The 12,108-nt window shown below is 44.0% G+C and overlaps 1 pseudogene; it reads right to left on the reverse strand.

Annotated features, from left to right (window-relative positions):
- Positions 1-1,859: 1,859 nt before the first annotated feature.
- The window catches only part of LOC121080664, a 44,915-nt pseudogene continuing 34,666 nt past the window's right edge, over positions 1,860-12,108 (reverse strand).

Below are 12,108 nucleotides of genomic sequence, written 5' to 3' on the forward strand. Positions count from 1 at the left end.
AATACAGGCTGACCCTCCTCTCCATCATATCTCCCAAAATTTAACTTCATTTGCAGCAGTTTGTAACTTTTCCTCTGGTATCTGGAGTCCCAGAGACTCTAAGTGCTGTATAATCTTTCCCTGTGTCACCTGTACTGGAATAATTTGATCCCCTCCTATCAAATCATCACCAATATATTGATAAAATCTAACTCCCGGCTCTGGGAGAATTTGGGCTAATTCTTGTGCCAAAGCATGATATGCTAAGGTGGGAGAATGTTTATAACTCTGAGGGAGGCGAGTAAAGGTATACTGTTGTCCTTCCCATGTGAAAGCAAAACGATCACGGTCTTCTTCTTGCAGGGGATCCATGAAAAACATATCTTTCACATCAATTGTGGCCATCACTGGATGAGCCTGTTCCTGAATGAGTGAGATTAGCTCAGCTATATTAGGCACTGCTGCTGTCAAGGGACCAGTGTTAGCATTAAGTCAATGGTAATCTACAGTCAGTCCCCACTTCCCATTTGATTTACGCACTGGCCACACTGGGGAATTGTATGGGGAGTGGGTGAATGTTAAAATGCCCTGTTGTTTAAGATCCTCAATCACAGGAGTTATCCCCTCCTGGGCCCCTAATGGCAACAGGTAGGGTTTCACATTAGTCATCCTGGAAGGGGGGAGGGTAGGTGCTGCTTGCAACAGGCGTACTTCTGTCCAGGACATTTCAGCTAATTCTCTGATCTGAGGAATGCCAAAGGACCATGAGTTCCCTTGGGTATCATACCACTGTCTGCCCTTCAATATATCTATGCCCAAGAGATTTGTCGGGAAAGGGCCTATTGCAATCTTGGTGTTAACTGGGTCTTCCTCCCCAGGCAACCATAATGTTACCAAGGCCATAGGTACCGATTGGGCTTTCCCCAAGGCATTTAAGACAACTAGGTTTCTAGACAAAGTCAAAATTCCACATTGCTCCACCTCACTCCACATCAGAGCAGTGATTTGTGCCCCAGTACCAATTAAAAAGGTTATTGTTTTTTTTCCGTAGCCCTACAGACACTGTAATCATTAAATCCCCTCTCAAATTTAAGGTGAGTTGCCATTTAAACATCCATCATCCGTTCCCCAGCCCCCCACATTCAGGGGACGGAGGATCTAGTTTCCCGTTGCCCTCTTTACTTCATCAGCTTTTCCCCCGATGCCTATTGATGGTGGGTCACTAGGGGTTGGCTCAAAACTGTAGAGGGATATTTAAAGGACCGAGGACATATGTTACCATTGTCTGGGTTGGACAACCCAGGCCTGTTAGTTGAAGCTGCAGAGCAGTTTTAAATAGTCCTGGGAACAAGCAGTGGGAGAAGGAAAACAAGCTATGCACAAACAAGAAGCCAGGTGCAGAGCAAGTCCTGGGAACCGCGAAATCAACACACTCTCATTGGCACACTCTGATCAGGCACCTGCAGCATGCCCACCAATCAGCGACACGGACCCCCACGTGGCGCAGAGACTTTTATCCAATCACCCGTGTATAAAGTCATGTGAGTGGTCGGTTTAAATTATAAATATAACCTGTTTGTTTAATAAAGTGAGCACGGCATGTAGCCATATTGGTGTGATTGTTGTGACTTGGCCGACTCTCCACGGGGGACCCTCTTCGCAAAACTAACTTTGTGCCCTGACCATATCTGTACAAGTTTCTCCAATTTCTGGGTGGGGAGCCCATCCATTAGATCCTGGGGAATACCTCTCTGAAGCCCCAGCTGCCACCATTCCTGTTGTCTTAGGGGTCTCCCTCTCCCAGGATCAGTAAATCAGACTGATTTATAATTCTGACTTCTCTGAACCAGCACTGACTGTCCCTCAGCTTTTCCTGCAGTTCATATGGCTCTTGTTTTGGGTCTTTGCCAGGATCCAGCAACAGAACCATATTTTCTTCCAAAATTAATTAGCACTTGGGCAACTTCCCCCCATGTAACTCTATCTGCTACGGGGGGTATTTTGTATCTTCCCCTGTAGCTGGATCCCAATGGATTTTAAAGAATCAGGAAGTCCTCAAATTAGAGGAGTCATCCGTTCTGGGTCCACAGGCATCATCATGGGAGAGCCCTGGTGACATTCAAGCCTTCTATCATACATCATCTGCAGACAAGCTGCCTTTTGTACAATTTCTACTAGCTGATCCATTGTACCTTTTATGGCTACGGGGTCTCCTCTCTTCAAAGGGAGCCCAATACACTGCCTTCTGTGTCAATGACCATGGGGTCCGATGGTTGCCTGTAGTTAAAAACACACCTGGAACCCAGTATCCTTCTGCTTCCTTCTCTGACAACAAAATCCCATCTCCTCCTGACAGGGACACTTTCCAAGCATATTCTGTTTTGGATTCCTTTGGAGTCCTTGCAAAATCCTTCCTTAATTTTGCTATCTCCTCTTTAGTAACAATTTGGGGACAAGTGTCATTGTCTGTCTCATACAAATACTCAGTCTTGACTAGGGTTTACATGTGAGGAGGGGTTTCTGCTGCCTCTTTTGCTCTCTGTAAATCCCCCTGGGGATGTATTTGCCTAATCTCTCTCTCTGTTAACTTCGACTCCACCTCCCCAAATGAGTCACTCTCTTTCCACAATTCTTCTCTTAATGTCTCTTTTAGAAAAGCATTCTGGTTTCTTTCCTCCTCTAATAGCTGTTTGGTCTCTTCTAACTGTTCTCACAGTGTTTTAACTGACATTTTCAAGGAATCTACCATGGCATCATCTTGACACAATCTTTGCCTCCTATCTTCCATGGCTGCTGCCAAACTTGCTCCCAAAACTGCACAAATTATGGATTTCCCCTTCCCAGACCTAACTTTAGCCTCCTTCTGCAATATCATGATCCTATCCACTATACTCTGCGGTTGGAACCAGTGATTTTTTGTCCATTCTCGCCCTTGGGGAGCTGGGTGAGCATGATAGGTTCCCAAAAGTCATCCAATTTATATAAATCTCAGTGGGGGAAACATCACTAACATCTGTAGATGTGTGGGCACTCATTTCACCAAAGTGGGGTTACTTCGTCCTGAGAGGACGTCACTGTAAATTCTCTACTACTAACACCACCCCCCTCCACCCCCCCTTCACTCTCAGGAGGTAACACCTTTAAACTTCTTCAGAGACTCATCTCTTGTTCAATTCTATCACTTCGTCCTTCTCTGGCTGTTTTCCTCGTGAACAAATAGAACCGCGGATCCGGACTCCGCACTCGCTTCGTATTAGAGTAAGTCTCAGGCACACACACACATCAAGAGTCTCATAAAGCATCTGGGTGCTTTCTGCATGGCCGAGAATCTTGTCCATGACACCAATTAAAATTTTGCACACTGGACCAAGTTCACAGCAATGAGTGATGTAAAGAGTTCACAGCAATGACTACTACTGTGGTGTCTCGACAGTCCAATTTGTTTCCAAGTCCGGTGGGGGAACGTTCCATCTGACGTTGGTTGATTCCGTTCTTTTATAGGGTTGTCATGAGCTGTTCTGATTAACATCACCTTCCACTCAGCAGTGCTGTGGGTGCCCAATACTGTCAGGTGGTCCTCAGAGGTCTCCAGGCCCCTCAATCCCTCCAACCCTGGGTCTGGGCACATGCACAGGGGTTTGGTTTGATTTGAAGAATCAGTTACCAATATACGAGCGAGTGGAGGTTATCTTTTTTGGCAGCGCTGGGTGTGTGGGGGATCGCTCCACCAAAGTCATGCACACCGAGGGAACCTTTCAGCCCCCTCTTTATACAAGTCACTCATGTCTATTCATTAACTTTCGGGGAACTCATTAACATATCTCACACCTGGACAATTAGCACATTCCCATTCAAGGAACAAGTATATCTTCAAGTTAACAAAATTAACATATTTTGTGCCTGGGCAATTAGCACACTCCCTATGTCATCCATTTAAGGATTTAGTACATCCTCAAGTCAACAATAAGGGTCTCCTCAGATAAACAAGAGCACACTGTTCTTTAAATAAATCATATATGGCCAATTATTCATTCCTCCCTTTTCTAGCAACTATTGTAAATTCTTTTACAACTATAAAAAAATCGCTATGCCCTATGATCATTCTTTGACAGCACTAAACAAAACATTGAAGTAATACACATATTATTCCTAAAACTATTATAATTAGTATTATAACAAAAATATGCTTTAACCATTCCAGATTAGATAACCATGAAGTTAATTTGTCCCATATAGCCTTAAAATTCCATGATAAATCATCTTTAGTAATTTCATGTAAAACACGAAACCTGTTCCATATCTTATGGATATCTGTTTCAATTTGATTACTTTGGTCTACGTATATATCCAGTAATCATCCCACCCATCAGAGTGGGAACAAATGTTTTGCCCTGGGTTTCCAGGACATGCTCCCCCTGTCTTGCTCCGAGCTTTCCAACAACAGTTATTATCACTTTTCATAATTATTGTGGAGGTTAGGCTTAATATCTGTAAATCAAATCTGGGACCCAACTTATCATCAAATAGGCAATATCTTCCACCATCGCCTGGCTTTTTCCAAAAGTCTGGCCAGGTAGGCCATTTGTCATCAAGATAATTCCAGTTTTGAGATGCCACCCTGTTACCGAAATCTCGGAATGAAGATCTTATCAACACCAATGTGATGTAGATAAGCAGACACTTCTTTATTAACAGCTGGGTGCATGAGTGAGTCCTCTCACGATCAACGCACACCAAATTTCAAAATCATATACCGTATATAGAACATATTCATGCATATTCATTAAGTATTCATGCATAAACATAGTATTTCCCAAAAATCATTAACATACTCTCCTCTCATATCCGGTTCTGCGCAGTAAAGGTTAGAAAGGTCCAGAAATGGGTCTGGGGTATGATTTGGGTAGGTGGTATATGAGTCAGTGGTTGCGATCTCCCCCGGCCGGAATTACCTTTTACTAAAGTTCACAGTTTCTTGGCATGTTACTACAAGTTGTTCCAGTCGACTCTCCCCAGTTCCCATTAATTCTATATTCTGACATTTCGATACACTTTCTACATACAGAAGACTAGTCAAATACAAAGAAATCCTCTCCCCAGTTCCCATTAATTCTACATTCTGACATTTCAATGCATTCTCCTAGTCTACCCGTAAATACTGTATCCAATCATCTTGCATCTTAAGTCTGTTATCTAAGTTCTAATCATTCCTACTAGGTGATTCTGACCTATTCTTTTGGCCTTGCTACAGGGCTGTACAGAGGATTTCATAGCAGCTTTTGCTGTGCAACTACAAGTTTCATTAAAATATATTTCTTATTCCAAATGATTTTATAAAATCAAATAAAGTCAATTAATTCTAACTTATTAGCAGATCTGTAACAACCCCATACAGAGGTGTTACCAAGCCTCCTTTAGGAAGAGAGGAACATATCCAGCATTCCTTAGCTTTCGTAGCATTAACAATTATTTGCAATGTTTGAAGACGGGTATTGTTTACCCATGCTTCAGTTTCTAAAATCCTTACAACTGTTACAATCAAGATCAGAATAACTTTACACAAAAATCCCCGATCCTTTTGACCAGGGGTCCTCAAACAACAGCTCACAGACCGGATACGGGCCCCCAGGGTCCTCAATCCAGCCCCCGGTATTTACAGAACTCCCCTGCCCTGCCGCCCGTTGGGGGATGGGGTGGGAAACCAAGCAGCCGCAGATGACTTCCTGCCACTTCATCCGCGCGCCGGCCCCCTGTTTAAAAAGATTGAGGACCCCTGTGTTGTCGATTTGTTAAAGAGTTGAGATCAATTGATTTTATTGGTTTGATTATCTGATTTTATAGAGTTATTTTATAGAATAGAAATATAGGAAGATGATTATTTAGTAAAAGGAGTTGTGAGACCCTTTATACATTTTGTACTAAGGCCAGAAGAATGGGTTGGAATCATTGTTGAAGCTTAAGTAATAATTTAGGGTTTGAAAGGTTTCTTTGTATCTAACTAGTCTTCTGTATAAAGAAAGTATATTGAGATGTCAGAATGTAGGATTAATGGGAACTGGGGAGAGTCGACTGGAACAGCTTGTAGTTACCTGCCAAGAAACCGTGAACTTTAGTAAAAGGTAATTCCGGCAGGGGGAGATCACGACCACCGACTCATATACCACCTACCCAAATCGTACCCCAGACCCATTTCTGGACCTTTCTAAGCTTTATTGCGCAGAATCGGATATGGGAGGAGAATATGTTAATGATTTCTGGGAAATGTTATGATTATGCATGAATAATTAATGAATATGTATGAATAAGTTCTATATATGGAATCTGTTTTTGGGACCTGGCGTGTGTTGATCGCGAGAGGACTCGCTCACGCACCCGGCCGTCAATAAAGAAGTGTCTGCTTATCTACATCACATTGGTGTCGATAAGTTCTTCATTCCGAGATTTCGGTAACGCCTGCATTTGACAGTCCATTGTCTCTCCGAAGATTTCTTTACTCGTCAATATCAGGTTCCTCCTTTATCTTGATTGCAGTAAATGTAGCCAACAACACTCAATAGGGTCCATTCCACTTCTCTTGTAGAGGATCACCCTATTATAATTACTATCTAAAGAACCGTAGTCCCATGGGTCCTGCCGGGGTGACAGCCCATGATTTCTCAGGAGCCTTCTTTATCGAGAGTAGTGAATCCAGGCTGGTTGTTCTCTTACCTTGACGGCAGTGAAGGTTGTCAGCAGCACCCGATAGGGTCCTTCCCACTTTACTTCCAAAGGTTTCCCTGAAAAAGTCTTTATATACACATAGTCACCAGATTTAAAGGAATGGACTGGTTGATCTAATCCTCTGGCCCTTGTTAATTGTCCCTGGAGGGCCTTCACGTATTCGCACAAATATCCCTCTCCTAAGTGCCTTAAATCTTCTCCGGCAAATTGTTACTGGTATGGTCTCCCGTATAATATTTCAAAAGGACTCACATTTTCCTTCGTCCTAGGCTTGGTTCGTATTCTTAATAATGCCAAAGGAAGAGATTGTGGCCAAGTTAAATTTGTCTCTTGTCGTATTTTTCTTCCTAACATTTTGTCAGTCTAAATATTTATACTATGAGTCAGTGCCTCAATGGGTCATCTTATGTTCTTTCTTCCTGGATGACCCTCTTATAACAGAGGGGGGCATTCCTCACATCAAGGTCTGGCATGGCATATGTTCCCACCGCTCAACGCCTACTGGGTTGCAGCCAACAGCGGAGCTCAAGATTCTTCTTGGTGGCAAACACAGAGGCCAACCCAGTCTCGCCCTTGACTATGGTAGGAGGCACCTGACCAACCTTATTCCTTGTACTTCGTTGTCAATGCAGACCTTCATCTGCACATCCCATAACAAGTCACTGTCATGGCAAAACACACAGATTTACATTAGTAGAACTACTACAGAGTGTATTTTATTTCAGTTTTTATGCCAATATCCCCCACAGTCCTGCTGACCAAGGGATATTGTTTTACCTGAACTAGGCAAGCCTCCCCCTTACCATTTTTACTGTAGCAGGTAAAGCATTTTTCACCTTAACTGGAATTTATTCCCAGATATACCAGGTGAAAGATTTCTTTTACTTCAGGGAGGTCCTCTTTTCCGCTTTTCTGTTGAATTAAAGATAAACTCAAGATTTCAATTAATTGATTGTCTTTAACTTTTAGTTTCATTTCTCCTCCTTTCAACATCTAGATGTTCTAATAAAACTCATCCCAACAAAGATTTTGGTGAATTTGGCATTCTTATTTTTTTTCTTAGATTGTACTTTAAAGGTTTCAGGATGTTTTCCTGGTGGCCAGCAACTCCCACAACTGTAACAAATTCTTTTCACTGAAGTTTAACACCAAATAAGTTGGGTTTGTATTCACTAAAAATTCCACCTCATTTTTCCTAGTCCCTAGTTCACCAGAACCCCTTGCTGGTTCTTTAGCTTAGGCAATCTCGCTTCCAGTGTCCACTTTCCCTACAATTTGCACAGTGATCCGATCCCATAGGAGAGGGATTCACTCTTTCACTTCTGCCCAACATTCCTCCTCTGCCAGCTTAGCCAGACCCAGCTCTTCTCTATCAACGTTCCCTGTTCCTTCTGTCAACTTTTCTACATCACGATTATCTAGTAACAGTCATCTGGAACCTTTATCTAGTCCTATTTGATCATCCTGATAGTCTCAAAGATTCACCTTTATTCTCCTCAGACCCATTGCCTGCCCTAAAGGGGCCGTTACCGGTCCTCTTGTACTGCAAATGCTGCAGCAATTGGGGTGACATTGTCAGGTCCTTCTGCTCAATTGTCAGCAACAGCAACCCCCTCCTCCTCACCACCAGAAGGATTCGGGGCAGGAGATGCTCTTCCTGCTCTGCAGGTTACACAAGCCTGCCTCTGCAACAGCACTTCTGCTTTAACTCTTTCTTACCCTGAATGCAAATCTGCTATTTGTTGCTTTAAGTCTGTGTTCTTACCTATCAGCCTTTGCAGACAAACAGCAAACACCCTGCCATGCGTCCAGCAGGACTCAGCCACACCTTCGAGGGGGTACGGGGGCTTCTACAAACTCACCCCAATACTTTAACACTTTCACAGGGTCTTTAACTCTCCACACACACACACCCTGACGTGCTGAATTAGACTCTATAACTGGAAAGTTATAAAGTAGGTATGTTTATTGCGCGCAGATGCACGGGGGATCACTCCACCACAAGCGTGCATGCCCGAAGTGACGAATCACCTCACATTTATACAATAAAACAAATGAATATTCAATTAACGCCTATACATATTCGTTACCTAAACCCCGCTTCGTATGTGAATTAGCTTATCAGTCCTTTGCCTGGAATGTGGTGGTCTTGCAGGTTTGTAGGTGATTCATGTTCTTGTGACCATCTGATCTTCTCCAGCAAGGAGACTTAGCACTCCCTCCCTCTACATAGCATTGGAATATCTCTCATCCTTTTCTCATTCTTTTTTAAAATAGCCCCTTTGTTAGAGGAAGAAGGGCAGGCGTCTCCTCAAAACTGTAGGCATCTCCTCAAGGCTGTGTGCCTATGTGACCAGACACCCCACCCATGACTAGTCACCATACTGAGAGAGAGGGGGGGGTAAGAGATAGGGTAGAGTTTAACAATTGTAATAGTCTGTTTAGCTGTTTAGGGTAAAAGTTGTAAAATTTAAGCTGTTTGCCAAATCTTACACGGTTTGCTTGGGTACTGTGATAAGGTGTACGGGAGTAAAGGGCTTCATGACCATATAAGTCCAGCTTTATGACCATATAAGTCCAAAGAAAGATTACAACCTTGCAAAAACAAGCCAAAGCTGGTTCTGCGGTTTGGACAAAGAGCAGGACGTTACTGAGCCTGCGCCAGATGTGGGGGTCACGAGGAAGACTCACCTGCCTTCATCCTCAGGACCCCTGACGACCACCACCAGGGGACACTGCGCAAACTCAGTCGGGAGAGAGATATGGAAATGACTTGCAGAACTAATTTTAATACAAAGCGGGGATAGGTAATGCATATGTATAGGCGTATTACATCATATTATGAATATGTAATGAGTTGTCTTATAAAAACAGAGCAAGTTTTCGTGTCAGGCGCGCACGGTTTTGGCGGGACTACTCCCCCGTGCTGCCCAGCGCTGAATAAACATACCTACTTTACAATCTTACAGATTGTGGAGTCTGCTTTCCGCACGTCAGTTTTGGCGAGCCAGCCAGGAGGATCTCCACTCGGCTGCGGGACCGACTGCGGAGCGGACGCTCCTAGGCGCGCCCCGAGCACTTTACTCGGAGGAGTCTCCGCTGCCAGCCGATCACCGCGGGAGTGGACAACAGACTCTTGAAGCTGCAGATTTAACGGTATGTTTAACGAAGGGATTTAAGCGTACGCACATTCGGGGCTGCTGATAAATCGCGCAGAGACGTCTGGCGTGCAGCATAGTGCCCGTGGGTTGGGTACCTGTAGGGTTTGGGACTGCAGTTTGGGACTGCAATTGGGAAACTCGCTGGCCGATAGAGCGGCCGGTAGCGATCTCGGGGATAGATCGACTGAGTTTGAGGTAACCGCTGTATCTCGTTGTTGGGAGCCAGGATGGACCTGCTAATGACCGGTATATGAGAAGCAGGAGAAGGGTAAGCGGGCCTCTTGTAATTTACAAGATATTTGCAGCTGCTAGAAGGTTGTTAACTGGAGCGATGCTATGTTAGATTTCTTTTGGTATTGATTTTGGTTATGGCAATAAGGCATTTGGAATAGACTACCGATTTGAATTTGTCGAACCATAGTGTTTGTGTGAAGTGATGTGTGTGTGATTTTCTCTGAGTGCATGGACATCTGTGAGAGTGGAATTGAGTGAGAATAAGTGAGAGTGTGGCTGACAGGCGTGAAAGGAGAATTTAAAAGTCAGTTTAAATCCCTTAAGAGTATATTGAAAATGGGTAAAACCCAAGGAGGGATACTGAAAAAAAGTCCTCTGGGTTGTATACTCGCCCATTGGAAGGATATTGTAGGGAAGGGAAGCACAGAAAGTAAAAAGACCCTCATTAAATATTGTAATCAGTGGTGGCCATTGTATAAGTTAGAGGGCGAAGTTAAGTGGCCATTTAATGGAACATTGGATTATAATACTTTGTTACAGCTTATGCTGTTCTTGAGAAGAGAAGGGAAATGGGATGAAGTATCATATGCAGATATGTTTTTCACTCTGCGAAACCATCCGGAGTGGCAAAGGGACTGTGGGATAATACCCCCACAGGACCCTATGGTACTTGCATTGGAGCGAGAAAATAAAGGGGGTAGAAGTAAACTAAAAAGATGCTGTTCTTCCTGCAGCATTGGGCAGAGGTGTACAAAGGCAGACAAAGTTCACCAAGCCCCAGAACAAGACTTAGATGACTTGTTTAAACCTCCCCCCCCCCCCCCCCCCCCCCCCCCCCCCCCCCGGGCACGGAACAAGGATGTGGATTCGGAAGGAGCTTTTAATCCTCCTGATAGCCCTGTATCTTCCCACATTCGGCAGAAGTCTGCCCTGACTACTTTACAAGCACCCCTCCGAGAGGCGGTGGGGCCAGATGGTGGAACAATGCTAATTAAAGTGCCTTTCTCCACTGCTGATTTGGGAGAGTGGAGAAAGATTGCAAAGGATTATAGAAGTGACCCGATAAGTGTAGCCAGGCATTTCCAATTTATCGTAAAACAACACAATCCCGATTGGAATGATATACAATTATTACTGGATTATTTGACTGAAACTGAAAAACAGCTAGTTCTGAAAACAGCAGGAAATTTGGCCGAAGATCATTATAAAATTACAGGAGGGGATGTTGAAGGAACATTTCCCCCTCCAAGACCCAAAGTGGGATGCTAATAGATCGGCACATATGCAAAGATTACAGGAATATCAGGAATGGGTTTCGAAGGGAATGGAGAGAGCAATTCCCAAAACTATAAACTGGTCAGCTTTATATGCAGTTAAGCAAACTCCTTCTGAGTCCCCGTCTGAGTTCCTGGATCGGCTGAGGGATGTGATGCGTCGTAACACGCCGCTGGACCCTGGGTCTGAGGTAGGGATCCAGCAATTAGTTTCTTTATTCCTGGGTCAATCTGCAGGGGACATAAGGCGAAAACTTCATAAGCTGCGTTCTACAGAAGGTAGAAACTTAGAGATATTGTTGGATGAAGCGTGGAGGGTGTTTAGTAATAGAGAAGAAGAATATCGGCGGGGACAAAAGAAATTGATAGCTGCCATTCAAGAAAAAGGGGAACGGAGAGGTGGTAGGCGAGATTCGTCTCGATTGGAAAGGGATCAGTGCACTATATGCAGGGGCTTTGGTCATTGGAAAAGGGAATGTCCTAGAAACAGGGAAGGGGGTCGGAAAACCTCGGCGAATGTGAAGATAGCCAATGTAATAGAAGACTGACGGGAACCTGGGGAATCTACCCTAGCGGATCCACTGGTTACAATTAAGCTAGGGGAAAAGCAGCAGCAAGTGGAGTTTTTGATAGATACAGGAGCGACATATTCGGTTTTAAATCAAGCCTTAATACCTTTAGGAGATGATTACGTTGTAGTACAGGGAGCAACTGGCCAAAGTGAAAAGGCGTATTTTTGC

Source organism: Falco naumanni, chromosome W (assembly GCF_017639655.2).
Source record: "Falco naumanni isolate bFalNau1 chromosome W, bFalNau1.pat, whole genome shotgun sequence".
NCBI lineage: Eukaryota > Metazoa > Chordata > Aves > Falconiformes > Falconidae > Falco > Falco naumanni.